The following is a 15,725-nucleotide window of genomic DNA, read 5'->3' as shown; positions in this document are numbered from 1 at the left end:
AGGTTAGCAGAGTGCCAACAACCTCCACCACCGGTACAGGCTAAGAGGGGCTTTTATAATCCCCCCCACCGAGGCATGTCAGAAGAGCTCGACACTTCTCCGTTCGTCTGCAGAGACAGCTGTCCGTCTGCAGCAGGCTGGCATCTCAACGCACGGCTGCGTCCCGGCTGGCGCCCCTCGGTCTGTCCTACGCGGGTGGGCAGAAGACGACTGATTCAGTAAAAAGGCCTGTGTGCGTGACCACGATTTATTCTAACCCTTGCTTAAGTTTATAAACCACCCCACTGGTTTTTCTGACGCCCGTGGGTGACAAGGAGCCACCCAGCCTCTGAGTCGGGTCTGCCTCTGCAGCCACCAGTGCAGCCTTTGCTGCGGGTTGCATGGATCGACGCTGCATTTATATGCTTGGTTCGTTACTAATTGCTACTTCGCAAGGAATTTAATGAGCGAGTGTCGTCCATTTGTGTTAGAATCACCAAAGCAGGAGGAAAGCGGCTTGGTGGCAGGTGTACGTATATGCATACGTGCTGAGCTGGAGTGTTTGCACTTGCGGCTGAGGAAAGCCTCTGTGCACGTGCGTGAATACAGGTTTGTGGCCCTTTAGCCACGTGTGCTGGCGCGTTGAGGGGATGTGTTTGTGTGAAGGTGCTCGTGTGCACGTGGTTGTGCCTTTGAGCGCTGCTTCTCAAGCCGCGGGGAGACGGGGACGCGGCCGATTTCAGCTGCGCGCTATGTATTACGTGTGTGTGCAAGTGCTCCGTGTGTGTGTTGTGGGTATTTGTGCACGTGCAAGAGACGTGATGTATAAGGAGGCTGGTGTTTCTCACAGGGGCTGCCTCTCGTTTGCTACAGTACAGTTTTATCCGTGAGCTCCTGGCGTGGAAACCTTGCTACGACTCCAGAATGTACCAGGGGAAAAAAAAAATACCCCACCGACAACAATGCGTGTTTAGGATCCATTTACCAGGGGGATTTTTCCCCCCCCCACCCCCTTCTCTTAATCCCTCTTGAGCTGAGCGAACGTGAGCAAAAGAATAAAAAAACACACACAAAAAAGAAAGGGCGAGAGTGAGGGAGAAAGAGGATTTCCTTCAAATCTGCTCTTTCTGCCCATGATGGAGTCTCATTCCCATAATCATTTTGACAGGTGTGCAATGGTTGAAAAGTTAGGGGGTACGAGGGCGAGGCGGGGAGGGGGAGCACCAGAAACCCGCTTTCTTGGCGCGGGCGGCCCAGTGCGCCCAGCGCGCTGATTAGACATGACAAGCACACCTGCCGTCTCCGCGGCCCTGCAATTAAAGCCTCTTTGAGGTCCCAGGAAGTGACCGCATTAGAAAAGCCCCTCGCAGCCAGCTCCTTAGCATATTTCCAGTGTCATTAGCAAAGCGGCAAAGGCAAGGCACATCGGCGGAGGGCTCTGACATGACCCATGCTCCCTTCCCGCTCGGGGAGGGGATGCAAAGTGACTTTTAAAGAGGAGCCTTTTTTTTTTCTTCTTCTTTTCCTTTTTTTTTTTCTTTAAATTTTATTTCCAAGCCCCTCTCGCTGCTCCCTCCCTCCTGCTCTTGGAAATGTTCCATCTTCTTCGGGGTCGGCAGGGGGAAGGGAGCCAGAATTCATTAAAGACAGAAAAGGACTTTGCTAAAACTGGGCAGCTTCTGGGAGGAAAAACCAATTCTGGATTCCAGTGTGCATTCTCACTCTGCTCCCTGCTTTCTCTTCTTCCTCCTCTTTTCTGCAGCCTCTCCCTCTCCTCCGTCGCCGCCCTGTCCCCATCTCCTCTCCCACAGCCTGCTCTCGGCGTTCCGCCCCCGGGTGCCCCTTGCCTGGCTGCTTGCGGCCACCGTGAGCGGTGGGGAGCAGGTGGCGAGTGCCCGGCGCACAGCGCGGAGACCCCGGCGGGACCCCCGGCAGGACTTTTCCTGAATGTCAGAGAGTCACAGAGTCACAGACTGGCAGGGGCTGGAAGGGACCTCTGGAGATCATATCCAACCCCCTGCTTGAGCAGGGACACCCAGAGCAGGGGCACAGGACCGTGTCCAGGCATGGGTTCACATGTCCCATGGGTTCACATCACTGTGCAGATCTGAAGGAGGTCTGGGAGCTTGTTGTGGCCCCAAGCCCTATTCCCACATGAGCTGGGAGGTCCCCAGAAGGAGTTTGCCCTTGGTCCTCAATGTTCGTAGGACCTCCTGGGGAGGGAGGCTGTACCCCTCAAAATTCCTCAGTCTTCATCACAAGTCAAGTCCTAAACCCATCTCCTTTCTTACTCAATTCACCCTCTCTCCTTGCACCTCCTAAGCTCATTCTAAAGACAGGAATTCCTCCCTGGCCTTCAGACGCAGCACTTCTGCCATGCTGTGGAAGATGCTTAGAAGAAGATGCTTTCTCTTCCCTCCGCAAGCCCTCCTCACTGTCCCCCTTCAGCGTCTGGCCTCGCTGAGCACGTTCCTTCACTCCCCTCCTAAAGGAGCTCTAACTGTATCCCCCCTCGCTTGTGTAGGCACCCGGACCTTCTCGTTGGCCAAGACCTCGGTCCCCCACGACCTTGCCAGGCTCATACTAACCCCTCCACCACTGCAGGACGGGGCCGTGCCCCAGCAGCACGGGAGCTGCGAAGGCACCGTATCACCCTGCGGCGCGCAGCGGGCAGGTGAGTGTGACTATTAAGTGTAACAACCCTGACAATAATAAATAATGCACACAGAGCTTTCCTGCGAACGCGTTCAGGGTTGTTAGACTCGGCTAAGAAGCCCAGGCCTTGACAGCAGAACAAAAGGGTCCCTCAGGGACCGTTGCTGATTCCTTCGTGAACAGTGGGGATTAGCAAAGCCGCTTTAGCAAGGTACCGATAGGTCCTTCAGCTCCAGAGTATGCGGAGGCTTGAATGGATTCAGGCACGCAGCTCTGCAGAGGTGGGGCAGGGGCTGCCTCCGTTTTGCGCAGGCCAAGAGGAAGCACGTGGCAGGTTAAATAACTTCAAGAGCAGAGCCCCAGGGCCGTATCCTGGCGTGACTCAGGGCCAAAGCAGCAGCTGGTACCACTCTACCCAAGGATGCTTCTTCAGGGGGTGGTGCTCACGGTGGAGGAGCATCCAAGCCAGCTCCACCTCGGAGATACCGGTCCTCTGATGATTCACACCAACCCAGATATTCCTCCTGGCGATCTTGGTGGCACCTGAGCAGTAAGACAGGGCTGCCCAGCGCTGTGGCGTGTCCCCAGCGCCACCAATTCCTCAGCCGGAATTAAGCACAAGGGTGTCTGGGGGGAATTATTTTGGTAAATGATGTGCCTGGCTCTGCCTAACAGCCGCTTCGGGGCACTGCGCTGCTTCCAGTGACACCGGCTGTCCTTCTGAGCCCTTCTCCTCCAAGAGTGAAGGTAGGCTCGGAGCAAACTGGCCCATTGGTGGGGTGGGAATGAGGGGCAAGGAGACTCCCTGGGCTCTTGTCTGATCTGGGGATCATAACAGGAAAAAAGAAACAGAAATATTGATTAGTTGAAAATCTTCAAGTTCAAATATTCTTCCTTATTTTTCTTTTTCCCCTCAATTCCTTCCAAGTATCTTTGCAGAAATCTCAAAAATAAAATACTTCAAGCACCTCCCTTGAGGCTTTCCCTTTGTGCCACCATGGCATTGAGGACAGCAAGCTCTGGCTCCAAGACTAACAGACCCAAACCGTGCTGAGCTAAAGGAGAGGAGGGAGAGCAATAGCTGTGGAAAGGAACATGGCCATGGACCTAAAATAATGGCACCAGACGGCTGGTCTTCAGCAGTTTTGGCTGTCCGACAGGCCTGTGCATCAAACCCTCTGTATCCACTTTGGGTGCAGAGGTCTGGATTACGTCCTTTATAATGCTCATGACAACCCCACCAGCCAGCTAGTACGCCTCCTACTCCTCCACCTCTGGCCTACAGGCTGCCTGGAGGGGTGTTTTACAGGTACAAGGATAGCAGAAGAGAGGAAGGTCCCCCTGCAAATGGATATAACTCTGCAAACACCCCATGCGATGACACTCAAGTCCTGAGAGCTTCTCCCGACCCATGGTGTGTGGATTCCAGCCTTATAATGGTATCTGATTCCCAGCCCAGGCTCCTCCGAGAGCAGGCCAGTGCCCGGGTGCTCCATATGCCACTGCCTGCAAGTGTGAGTGGAAGCCAGCACAGCAGGTCCCCCAGAGCAGCTTCAGCTTAGCTGCTTCCAGTGGTTAATAGTCTAAATCTAAGTTGGCCATAAGTTGGTTAATAATCTAAATCTAAGTCTCCCTTCTTATCCAGGGAGAAACAGCTGCAGGGACTTCCCTGGGGAACCCCCTTAGGACGTCCCTGCAGTGACTGCTCTCTCCTTAGGTGATGCAAAAAAACCCAAAAAAAGCAGGTTTAGCTGCTCACACACACGCCTTTGGAGGCAAATCCCACCCTGCAGGTCCACGGCCACCTCTTGTCACCACCACCGCTGTGCGCTGAAAGCTTCGGCGAGGAAGCTCCCTTAGGAGCACCCCTCGCGCCGGTGCAGAAGGGCTGCAGGGATGCTCGGCGAGCGGTGCCCGCCAGCGTGCCGCCGGTCGCAAGCGGCGTTACTCCACGCTGCTGCCCTGCCTGCGGAGCACGAGGCCGGGGCGGCAGACGTGCCTGTCCTTCGCCGGCTGCCCAGAGCACGGGGCAGCAGCGACGGGGGCGGAAAGCTGCACGGGAGCGGGAGGGGGAGCATGAGACGAGCGGAGAGTAAAGAGGAGGATGAGGAAAGAAAGAGGTGAAGGGAGAACGAGGAGCTAGAGGAGGGGCAAATACTGCAGGAGGAGTGAAGCAGAGCCTGAGGATGAGCTCTGAGCCCACTTCGTCACTCCAGGCTCCCCCAGGGGACAGGTATCCAGTCTGCGGAGCAGGCGAGCGCTGTTCCAAAGTAATGGTTAAATCAATGTGTTTACGGATGATGACACTAGAGTGACACACAGTGGAGAAGCCTCATGAAAAAATAAACAGGTAATAATCACACTGCGATGTGCACACTCCACTTCTCATTATTACAGAAAAAAAAGCCCACCAGGGTTCAATGCTTGAGGAGATTAACCATTCCCTCCCTGGATGGGACCCTGCCCAGGGGGTGCTTGCTCTCGGGGGGTTCCCCAGCTCCTGCCTCCCCCATCACAGAGCAAAGGGGTGCAGCAGTACTTGCAGGCGGGGAGATCTCTCTTAGCACAAGTTGAGGCATGTGTCTTATGGGGAAGTGTGGGGAAGAGGCGCTCACAGCCTGGGTAAGCAGGAGAAAGGCTCCAGCTCTAGGAGAAGGTGGCAGCTCCAGTAAGAGCTTGCTGGCCTCACACAAGAGAAGCTTCCACTGCTATTTCTGCACAAACCGGCTGCTGCTGTGGGCATTGATGACCTCCACATCTCCCCCAAAGCCCGTTTCTGTACCCAAGGCTTCCCACGCACACACGGGCAGGCCCTGGGGACCTGCTCGCAGGCGGCTCAGTGCAAGTACAGACCCTCTGAGCCAAGTTGTCTCCTCAGATCCTGCCCTCTGCCTTCCTGCCACAGCTGCCCCCGAGGTCACAGGGGAGCTCTGGGCAAGTAAAACCGAAGGGGATCAACTTTTCAGATGTGTTATTTAATATGCTCATTTGCAGACAACTTCAGGAGAAACATTTCATGAGCAAATGGTGAATAACGCCACTTGGCTGGGTCAGCACAAGCAGTGACTCATCTGCGAGACCCTGGGGAGAGCTGGTGGGTCACGCAGGGCTCTGCAGGACCTCCAACACCAGTGACAGGCTCTCGCCATAAAGCAGTGGTCAATCCAGGCCACCTCCTCACCCAGACCTGCCAGACCACGGCTGTCTGTGGCCATGGAGAGAAGCAGGAGTGTCGGCTTGAGGTTGCGATCACCCATAGAAAAGGGCTTGACCTGTTGGACTGTGCTGCCTTTCATTGACACTAATGGGGACCCAGAGCCTCTGGGTGTCTGGGTGACTTGCTGCACCAGCCACAGCCCTCACTGTCACGACCCCAGTGGGGAATTTACAGCAACAAATATGTCCTACGCTCTCCTAAAATGGATTCACAGCCAAGTGGTTGCTGCCGCTGCCCTGGGCTGCTCATTCATTCAAACTTTGACTGATCTATAGAGAAAAGGTGGGAAGGGAGCACCTGTACCTGTGTGTGCCTCAGTGTCCTTCACATGCCCCTTCGCTGGGGCACGATGGCAGGAGAAGAGACTTGCTTTGATTCCCTCACTCTTCAAATCTCCACAAGAGACAGGAAAACCCCTACAAGTGTGTGTTTCATGAGTTCTGGGGAAGACTCCACCCTTCCTAAATCTGTTCCAAGAGCAACCAAACTCTTCTTTGCTGTGCACTTTCATTGCCTACCCTTTCTGTGTTTGACTACCTGATCTATGCCCCCTGTACAGGAGTACCTCCCAGTAGTGTCAGTAGTGGATAGGTAAAGTAACGGAAAATCCCTAGAGGGATCTAGGAAGTGGATTCAATACTGGGAAAATATTCCTGGGAAGACTGAACTGATCTCTTCCCTCTCTTGCAATAGGAAAGTTTGAAAAGAACCTTGCCTCCTCATAGGAGCAAGAGATTGTCTTCATCCCTTCCTGCTGCACGTCTCCTAATCTGTTTTCTAGCACCTCCTTACCTCCTCTGCCAGATGTATTCAGGAGGGGAAAAGTGCACAGAGGTGATGGAAGCTGGTGTTGCATCAAGCGGGCAGAACCACCCCTAACTTGAGCTGGAGAAGAAACCAGCACCCAGTAGCTGGGAGAGCGATTTGCTGTGGCTGTGCTCCACCCTTGCCCACCACCGTTCAGAGGTGAGGTCTCTGAAAACAGCTCAACACCCTGCCGGGGTGGGAATTGCAGCCCAGAAGTTATCAGGGAGGAGAGGACAGAATACTTGTCCTCGTCACTGTGCCTGTCAAAGAGCTGGCTGCAGATGTGAGGGCTATAAATCCATTCCTGGTGTGGCTGGAAGGAGCAGGAAATCGCCATCTCCTACTTTACAGGATGCAAACAATGGACACTTGATAAAGTTATTATCAGATAGTTTAAGAAAAACAGTTGTTTTCATGCAAGAGGGGAACTCACTGCTGCAGGATCCCGGCGAGGCTAGACGCATAAATGACTTCGAAGATGTTGTTGGTGTGTTGGAGAGAACCGGTGCCACAGGGTAGAGTTTGTCCATCCACCTAGGGCGACAGCCAGCTTGGGGTTGCGGTTCACCATTTGCACGCTGAGAAAGTGGGGTATGGAAGCAAGGCTGGGAAGGGACACCCAGCTTGGTTCAGCCTTGCTTAGCTGCACGCAGTCATGTAACCGGTCCTGCAACCATCAGAAAAGAGCACATCTCCTCATCCACAACAAAACCCACCTGTTCCGCAGGCTTCCCGGCGCTGTCCCGCCCTCCAACAAGCTTAAAACTTGCATAAAATAGTTCAAGTCCCCGAATCTTTGTGTTCCAGGAGGAGAGCAACGGAAACTGAGAGCATCACAGTTACCCTGGGGCGAGACAAACGCTGACGCTTCTTACACCGCCCCTCCACCTCTCTGCCTGCTGTGATTTCAGGGTACGAGATCTTTACTGTGCCAGGTACCTTTAGATCTTAAATGTTTAGAGGAAAACATGGAATAGCCACCCAGAAGCCAAGCTACATGGTGAGAAAGGGAAAAATCCCTCCTGCCCTCAGAAAAGATGAAGAGGAACACTGAAACACGGCATTAATGCAGCAGAAACGGGATGTGAAGAGGCGGCAGTCTCCCCTTCATTTCGCCATAGTGCCTTTGCCGCCGTTACAAGCTTTCCCGCAAGGGGCTGAGGTTTGGACAGCAGAAGAGGGAGCTCCCGTCCCTCCCTCCTCCATCTCCTGCCTTGGCAGGGCAGGAGCTCGGTGGGGTGGCTGGGGCAGAGGGGCGGGGGGCAGAGGGTGACAGCAGCACGGTGACAGTGCAAGCAGACACAGGACGGAGGGAGGGAAGGGGCTCTCTCTGAGGCACTTGGTCTGCCCAGGCATTTGCCCTTCAGCCTTTCGAGAAAGAGCAGTGAGGACTCCAAGGTGGTGGGTGCTGCTTCTCAACCGCTGTCTCCAGAGGGCCTTCAAGCACCAGATGTGTCCCCTGCCCACACGGCAGCTTTTCAGACAGGCGTGTTGAGTTAGGGGAGGGCATCACCCCAGCCTCAGGAAAGCCTGTCTCCTGTACAACCCATAGGCAAGGTCCGGACGGCGTGGGACGGGGGCAGGAACCACCACCTCCATTACCTGCAGTTCCCTCTTTGCCTCCAGCCAGAGAAAGCCCTGCTGTGGACACAAGCAAGGGCACAAAGCCATCTCGTCCCCTGCCCGCAGCCGGCAAGCTGTGTGCCCGTCTCCTTCCACTAGTCTCGTTTCTTGAATCTGTTGACTCTGGAACAGCTTCAAAGTGTCAATGCTGGCCATCTCCCAGGGAGAAGGAGCGCTTTGTAAAATGTTAGCCGTGTCCCTATTCATTACGAAGACGTGAAAGGCCGGCAGCACAGACCAGTCGCTTCGCTGCTGCGCGATGGGAACAGCTTCTCGGCTTGGGCAGCCGAGACGGGCAGCTTGGCCTGATCCAAGGGGCATGCAGCCCCTTCCCTCCAGCATGCACAGCACCCTGGGCATTGCCCCCAGCCCCTCGGCACCCCTGGGGTGGCCCTCAGCGTGGAAGGATGGATGGAGAAAGCAGCTGAGCCACCGCTCCTCCACCCGGCAGCGTGTGGGTGGTGAGGGAAAGGAGGGGGAACCAAGGAGGAGGATAAACTACAGCTCCTTGTTAGTTTATCCAAGATAACCAATATTAGACACAATATTAGTTCACTGTGCAAACTGGCAGCCCTGAACTAAGACGTCCAAACGCCATCATGGTGTGCGAGGGCTTGGGCTGCATCCGTAAGTCCATGCACAGGCTACACTTAAACTTCTACCTGCCACCAAACATGTATATGTGGAAGCATGCCCTCTGCTTGCTCGGCTCCGAGCTCTGCTCACACCCCCAACAGGCACACAAACAGGTTGGCTTCGTGCGAATTCTCAAGACAGGCACGTTTTGCCCCAAATCATTGTTAGTTTCCACTTCCAGGCAGCAGAGCTGGCTCAGTTTTGGCCGCAACAGAAAAGCATTTTGCATGAGGAACTTGGATCTTGCCCTAAATCTGCTCAGGAGGCGGCTCAGATCCAAGCACAGGGTTGCGCTCCCGTATGGGTGCAGCCTAGGCTGCGTGATGCCCTGGAGGATGCAGACTATTGCCCTCTCCTGATCTTCCTGAAGGGTTGATCTCGTTGCCTGAGGTCCCCTCTGCTCACTGCATGGGATCCTTTGACTCCAGCCCCACGCTTAGATACGGTGGGGGAACCCAGAAGCCAACGGAGGGGTCTATGAGCCACTGAAAAGCAACTGAATTCCAACCCCACCCTGCCCTGAAGCATCTATGTAAGCTCCTTTTGGGAAGGATTTTGTTAATGCAGGGGGGATTACATCAACAGCTCCCTTCCGTGGCACTACTTTGTTTGGGATGTTGGACAAGCAAATCAATCAGCCTCAATCCAACCCTGAGGAGCGGATAAATGTTTCTCGCCTTTACTGTGAAGGCTGGGAAACTGAGGCACATAGGGATTTAAGTGGCTTTAAACAAAAGAAAGGAAAAAAAGAGAAGATAATCACAGAGCAAGTCAGCCACAGAGAGGGGGATTGAACGCAAACCTCCCGGGTGCCAGCCATCAGCTCAAACATCTTCCGTCTGACGGACGAGGCTCCCCGTTCCTGCCACAGCTGCAGAGCGCTGCTCGAACCGGGGCCGCGCACGGGGTCCGGCCTCTGCACCTCCTTGAGAGATGGGCTGGGTCACGGGCAGGCGGGCAGAGGGCTCCTGGACAAGGACACAGGGACGGGCAACACAGACGGACAGGAGAGCGAAACTCCAGCTCTGCCCAGGCGGGAAGGGGAGGTGGGGGGAAGAAGACAAGCTTTTGTTAAGAAAGTGGCTGGACCCTCAGGACCGAGAGCTCATCCATATTTCAAATACCAGTTAGACAAACAAAACAAGAACCAGAGAGGCAAGCAAGGAGCCCGTTTGTCATATCAAAAGGGGTTTCAGTGGTACCTTCCTTGCCCTCCTGTCCCCTTGAAGTTTGTAGCTGGGGGGGAGAAGGGACAGCTCCCTCTCCAGCTGAATGGCTCCCTGCCACAGCTGGAGACGGCCTGTGTGTAATTAACCTCCAAGCCAATCCCCCAGCGGTGGCTGCCAGGCAGATCAAAGGACTCACACATCTTTGTCTGAAACCGGCAGCCAAGGGGAGCTGGGAGGAAAGCAGAGTAGGGGTGGGAGAGAGAGCGAGAGCGCGCGTGTGTGCTCCTAATTGATAAAAAGGGAAGAGCGTCTTCCTCCGAGAGATCTCAAGCCCCATCAAAATGCAGGAGAAGAAGAAGAAGGGGAAAGAAAAAAAGATTTCCTTTCCCTTACAGGAACATGCCAAAATCCAGCTGCTTTCAACAGAAGAGGTGGTCACTGCTATGGGGGGGCCAGGCCAGCCCCCAGCCAGGGCTGGAAGGAGAGGGCATCGCTGGCTGTGGCATTGCTCGGTGGGCGTGTGAGCCAGGGTGCTGGCTTCCACCTTCGCCCAGGGTGGGGAGGATGGAGGGGCTATTCGAGGTTTGCTGTGGGGCTCCTTTGCACGGCGAGGATCTGCAGCAGCACTCAAAAGGATGAGGTCAGCCGCCTGCCTCATCTCCTGCACCACCAGTAAAAAGAAGGATGGAAACCAGCATGGTTTACACGTAACCTTGCATCTTCTGGCATGGGGCTTGGCCAATTTGTTCACCACCTAACTGCTTCTTTTGGAGAGTGGCCCAGGCAAATGACTAGGCCAATGACGAGCTCCGGGCTGGAGCTCAAACTAGTGGTCTTGACGAAGGAACCACCAGATGTGACAGATGCCAGTGTCAGAAGAGGACAGAATAAAAACATCGTTGTGAAGGATAGATGGATTTTGCAGGTGGTTAAAGGGGATTGACTTGAGAAAGGGTTGGACATAACAGATAACTGGAGGGACTATTGAGGGACCTCTGGGTCTGACTTAGGACAACAACCCAAACCTCTTGCTCTGGCCACAGCACAGGTGTCTAATCATAGAGTCATCAAGGTTGGAAAAGACCTCTGGGATCATCAAGTCCAACCCCCAACCCAACACCCCCAGGCCTCCTAAACCATGGCCCCAAGGGCCACGTCTACATGTCTTTTGAACCTCCCTAGGGATGGTGACTCCCCCACCTCTCTGGGCAGCCTGTGCCAGGGCCTGACCCCTCTGGCAGGGAAGGCATTTTCCCTCACACCCAACCCAAACCTCCCCTGACGCAGCCTGAGGCCGTTCCCTCTCATCCCATCACTGGTGCCTTGGGAGCAGAGACCAGCCCCCCCCTCACTCCAGCCCCTCTCAGGCAGCTGCAGAGAGCGAGAAGGGCTCCCCTCAGCCCCCTCTTCTCCAGGCTAAACCCCCCCAGCCCCCTCAGCCGCCCCCCAGCACACTTGTGCTCCAGACCCTGCCCCAGCCCCGCTGCCCTTCTCTGGACACGCTCCAGCCCCTCCAGGCCCTTCTTGTCCCGAGGGGCCCGATCCTGAGCCCAGCACTCGAGGAGGGGCCTCCCCAGTGCCGAGCACAGGGGCCCCATCCCTGCCCGGCTCCTGCTGGCCACCCCAGTGCTGACACAAGGTGCTCCTCGGTCAGGATGACCAGGAGGGAGCAGGTTGCCTTCCCTGCTGCTGGTAGCACACCTGATGGGACAGACTAAGCATCCTGGTGTCACCAGGCATCTTCCTGATCAGTTCTAACCCTGAGGCTGCAGGACAGAGGTCTTTCCTAGAGCCTCACGGAGGAAATACACCTCACACAGCTTCACCCATCCCAAAATGAGGCATCTGAGTCTAAGCATCCCTTTGCAACTAGTGGAGAGGGACGGCAGCGCTGCCCAAAGCTGATCCACTCATCCTGAATTTGAAGTGTGAGGTGGAGGGAAAAACCCACCTGCCAAAGGGACTGGCTGTTTCCCATCAACTGCAACAAAAACCTGGGCTCTGAGCAACTGGAAGGTACATCAGACTTTTCTGCACCACAGTCCAAGGGGCTTCATCGGGTTGCTCCTGAACTGTGTCCAGCAGTTTGTGTTTGGCTGAAGCACAGTTTTAATAAATAGCATATTTCTTGATCCACAGGCTTCAGTGAGGTTGGCCTTTTCTTGACCAAATGCCAAAGGCTACGTCCACACCGGAGCGTAGAGATGAACATACAGACATCTCCGTACGGCACGTCCTCAAGGGCAGGGCAGTTCTGTAGCCAGGGGCATCCTTGAATAGTGCATATATTTACCCCAATAACTGCTCACACTGTTGTTTACACTGCGTTGTTTTGCTGTATGCAAAGTCTCACTTGGGAATAAAGCAACCTGATTCGGTTAATTTTTAAGTCGTATTTTTAAAAATGCACTAAATAAAAGGGTTGGAGGAAAAATTTCAATTATTTACTGTAATGCAAATCGGGGTGAGCACCATCACAGCATCAACCCGTTTCAGGCAAGTGAAAGTCAGTTCATGAAGAAGGCGAGGCCAGATTTATCGTTTTGGCTGGCTACGGTTTCCAGTCTCATTGCGGAAGCCTCCCGTCTTGCTTTGTTTTGCTTTTAACTCAGGAAGAGAGAAGTCAAAAGAGAAACTTGCTGGTGATCAGGCGATGTAGTATTTAGACTGTCAACATGGGCATAAGTGACTGAGAAGGGAGGAAGCGGGAGTTGTTTGTTGATATTTTGCTCTGGAAATATGCAAAGAACCTTCAAAGGGACTGCAGGACCTGATAAAAGAGTCTATTAAAACTGGGCAATATGTCAGGTTATGTGCACAACGTGTTCATCAGAAGCCTTCCACGCCTGGACCGGTGCAGCCAATATGGAAGAAGGGGATGCCAACACTCTTTAAAACAAAAGCAGTGGTCTGAAGGCAACGCAGCCCTTACCACTTGGATCTGAAAAGAAACAGAGCCTGAAACGAAAAGATGCTGCTTACAGAAATGCACGGCTGAGTCCTCAGCACGCCCCTGTGGGTGCACAGGGTTATGGGGCACAGCTCACGTACGGGGTCCCTTCCTCCAGTGCTTCGCTTTTCAGCTGGAGACACCCACAGGTCCATTCTGCGCCTTGTGGAGAGCAAACATGCCATCGATGAAACCCCAACGTGCAGGGCAGATGCGGGGTTGATGGCACACTTCAGCTGTTGATATCTGATGAGATCCAAACTCCCAACTTGATCTGGAAGAAAAGGCATTTCCCAGCTCGGTGCTCTCCAAGGTGCGGCAGCTGGGCTTGGGTGTAGTGCAGCTAATCCAGTGTGATAGCCACGTCCCAGCCCAGGGAAAAGCAGGAAACTATATCCACTTCTTGGTAAAAAGAAGAGTTTTATTGCTCATAGTTTTAGGACAGAAATAATTGGGGTAATAAAAGCAGAAAGAGGTTGGTTGGGGTTTTTTTTATTCCCCAAGCGAAACTGCCGTAAGAGATCCCCATCGGGGGCTGGCTCAGTCCTGGAACACCCAGACTACAAGGAGGAAAAGGCAGCCCAAGTCCTGAGGGCTCCAAAATATTGCATCTGTGCCCGGGAACGTAGCAACTCCCCAAACTTACCATGTCTCAGGAGGGAAGCTGAGGTTGCTCTGTGCTGATCGGGGGAGAAGAGCCGCCCTCAGAGCTTTGGGCAGCACGGGATGCTTGGCTTCGCCCCTGCAGAGCTGTCCTCATTGTGCCCGGCGCCTGGGGGCTACGGGATGCACCCGGGAACCGCCTTGCTCAGACCATGGACCAAGGTGAAGCTCACGGGTGGGACAAGGCATTCGGGACCCGGAGCCTGGTGTTCATTTCCAGCACCTGCAGGACCCACCAAGGGAAAGGAGCTGGATAACAGACATAATCAGTGGGAACTGCTTTTAGCCGTAAGATTTCCACAGACTGTGCTTTTGCTGTCAAAAAATCTTTCTTGACCTACTCAGGTTTGAGTTAAGCTAATACTCTTGTTCCTTCAAGTCCAGAGCAGCTAATGAGGCCGTGTTCTTGCTGCTGTTTTTTCCTCCAGTGCTCATCCTGCCAGTATCTCAGCCCCTGTTCAGTTATATTGCAATAATATATACCGTAAGGCTTTCCTAACCCTGAGATTCCCCCAGGCAGATTTTGTAGAGTATCCATTTAAAATGGTATTAATGAAACAACTTTTACTTAATTAAAGCCAATTATTGACCAACCCATACGCCCAGCGATGCTCACTTGCTGACCAGTATGAAATGATTGGATTTCCCATCTCACCGCCTGACTCTGAGCAAGGATTTTAGATATTAGCCGGCTTTCTGAAAATCAGTGTGCTGTTAAATGGCAAGCAGCCAGGCTTGTGGCAGGCCAGTAGCTCATGGCTGTTTTTACTGGGTGAGTTTTTACTGGGCACTTCAATGGAGGTACCGGGGTCAGGTAAGGGCAGGTTTTTGCAGAGCCGAGAATTTAGGGCTGCAGTTTTTCTACTTTATGGTAAATTTGCAGTAACGTCGTTACGAAGCTTCGTCATGAACTTCAGTAAAGCTTATTTTTGGTCTGAAGACATGTCTGTGGAGGACAAGAAGACCTGGAGGCAAGCAGTCTGCAGGTTATTGTAGCAGATAAGATTTTGGGTTTTGGAGTGGGCTTTCTTGTTCCGTTGTGATTTCCGGAACTAATTTTTATGCCCTAAACCAGCAAATTCCAGGGGTTCCTTCCCATTCGCACCATGGAGTTATTTGGCTATTCATTTAATCACATTTCTTCCCCTGAACGGGACTCATACTACCGCAACGTCTCACTTCAGCGTTTCTGTTAAAAAAAAAGAGGGTTCCTATTTCTGGGGCACCCCGTCCAAGCAGCCTGAGCATCACCTCCCTCGCCCAGCCTGAGGGCTCAGCACCCATCCGCGCAGCCGCGTCCCAGACGTCGCCCCTGCTGGTTTCCAGTGGGGCTGTCAGATGAAAGAGGACCCTTGTTCCCACCATTTTGTAGCAGCACCCTAAACCCTGTCATGAATCCAGCCCTTTGTTTCCGCAGCTCGTGCCTGCAAAGAGATGAAAGGTGCTCCAAGAAAACAAGTTACTCCGCAAGCAGAAGAACTAATGAAGCCCAATTCCCCGCAGGTTTGCCTCTTGTAGTTGGATTCTCTGATGTCTGGAGCGGTGTGAACTCAGACTAGAAGATGCCCCCCACCCAGGGCCTTCCAAGCGTCTTTCTTCTCCCAGGTGGATTCTCCAGTGTCTCATTAAGGTTGAACACATGCTGCAGGCTTGCCCTCTCTCAGGCTGTTAGTAGGGTTTTGGTGTTACATCCAATTGCTTTATTTCATCGTATCTTTTCAGACCGAATTTATCAACCAGAGCTAAATGTGGTTAAAGCTGGCCAATGAGTTCAGGTGTCACCGGGTGGAAAGACAGGTAGTAGATGCACAGACAAAACTGTGTGATTGCATACAGCTTTCTTCTTTGGAAAAGAGATTAGAAGTAGGTGTTCTACTTCTAGGTGCCTCAAACTTGCAAACGATCCCTGTTTCAGGATGGCCCAAAACCAAATGGACACAAATTTTCAGCTCAGTCCATGAATATAAGACTTCCTTATCATGAACAAGCTCAAAGCATGCTCCACTCCCTCCCTTCAGCCCCACGG

This window comes from Phalacrocorax carbo, chromosome 11, assembly GCF_963921805.1.
Source record: "Phalacrocorax carbo chromosome 11, bPhaCar2.1, whole genome shotgun sequence".
NCBI lineage: Eukaryota > Metazoa > Chordata > Aves > Suliformes > Phalacrocoracidae > Phalacrocorax > Phalacrocorax carbo.
The sequence above is the reverse complement of the archived record's forward strand: the minus strand, read 5'-3'. Positions refer to the sequence as shown.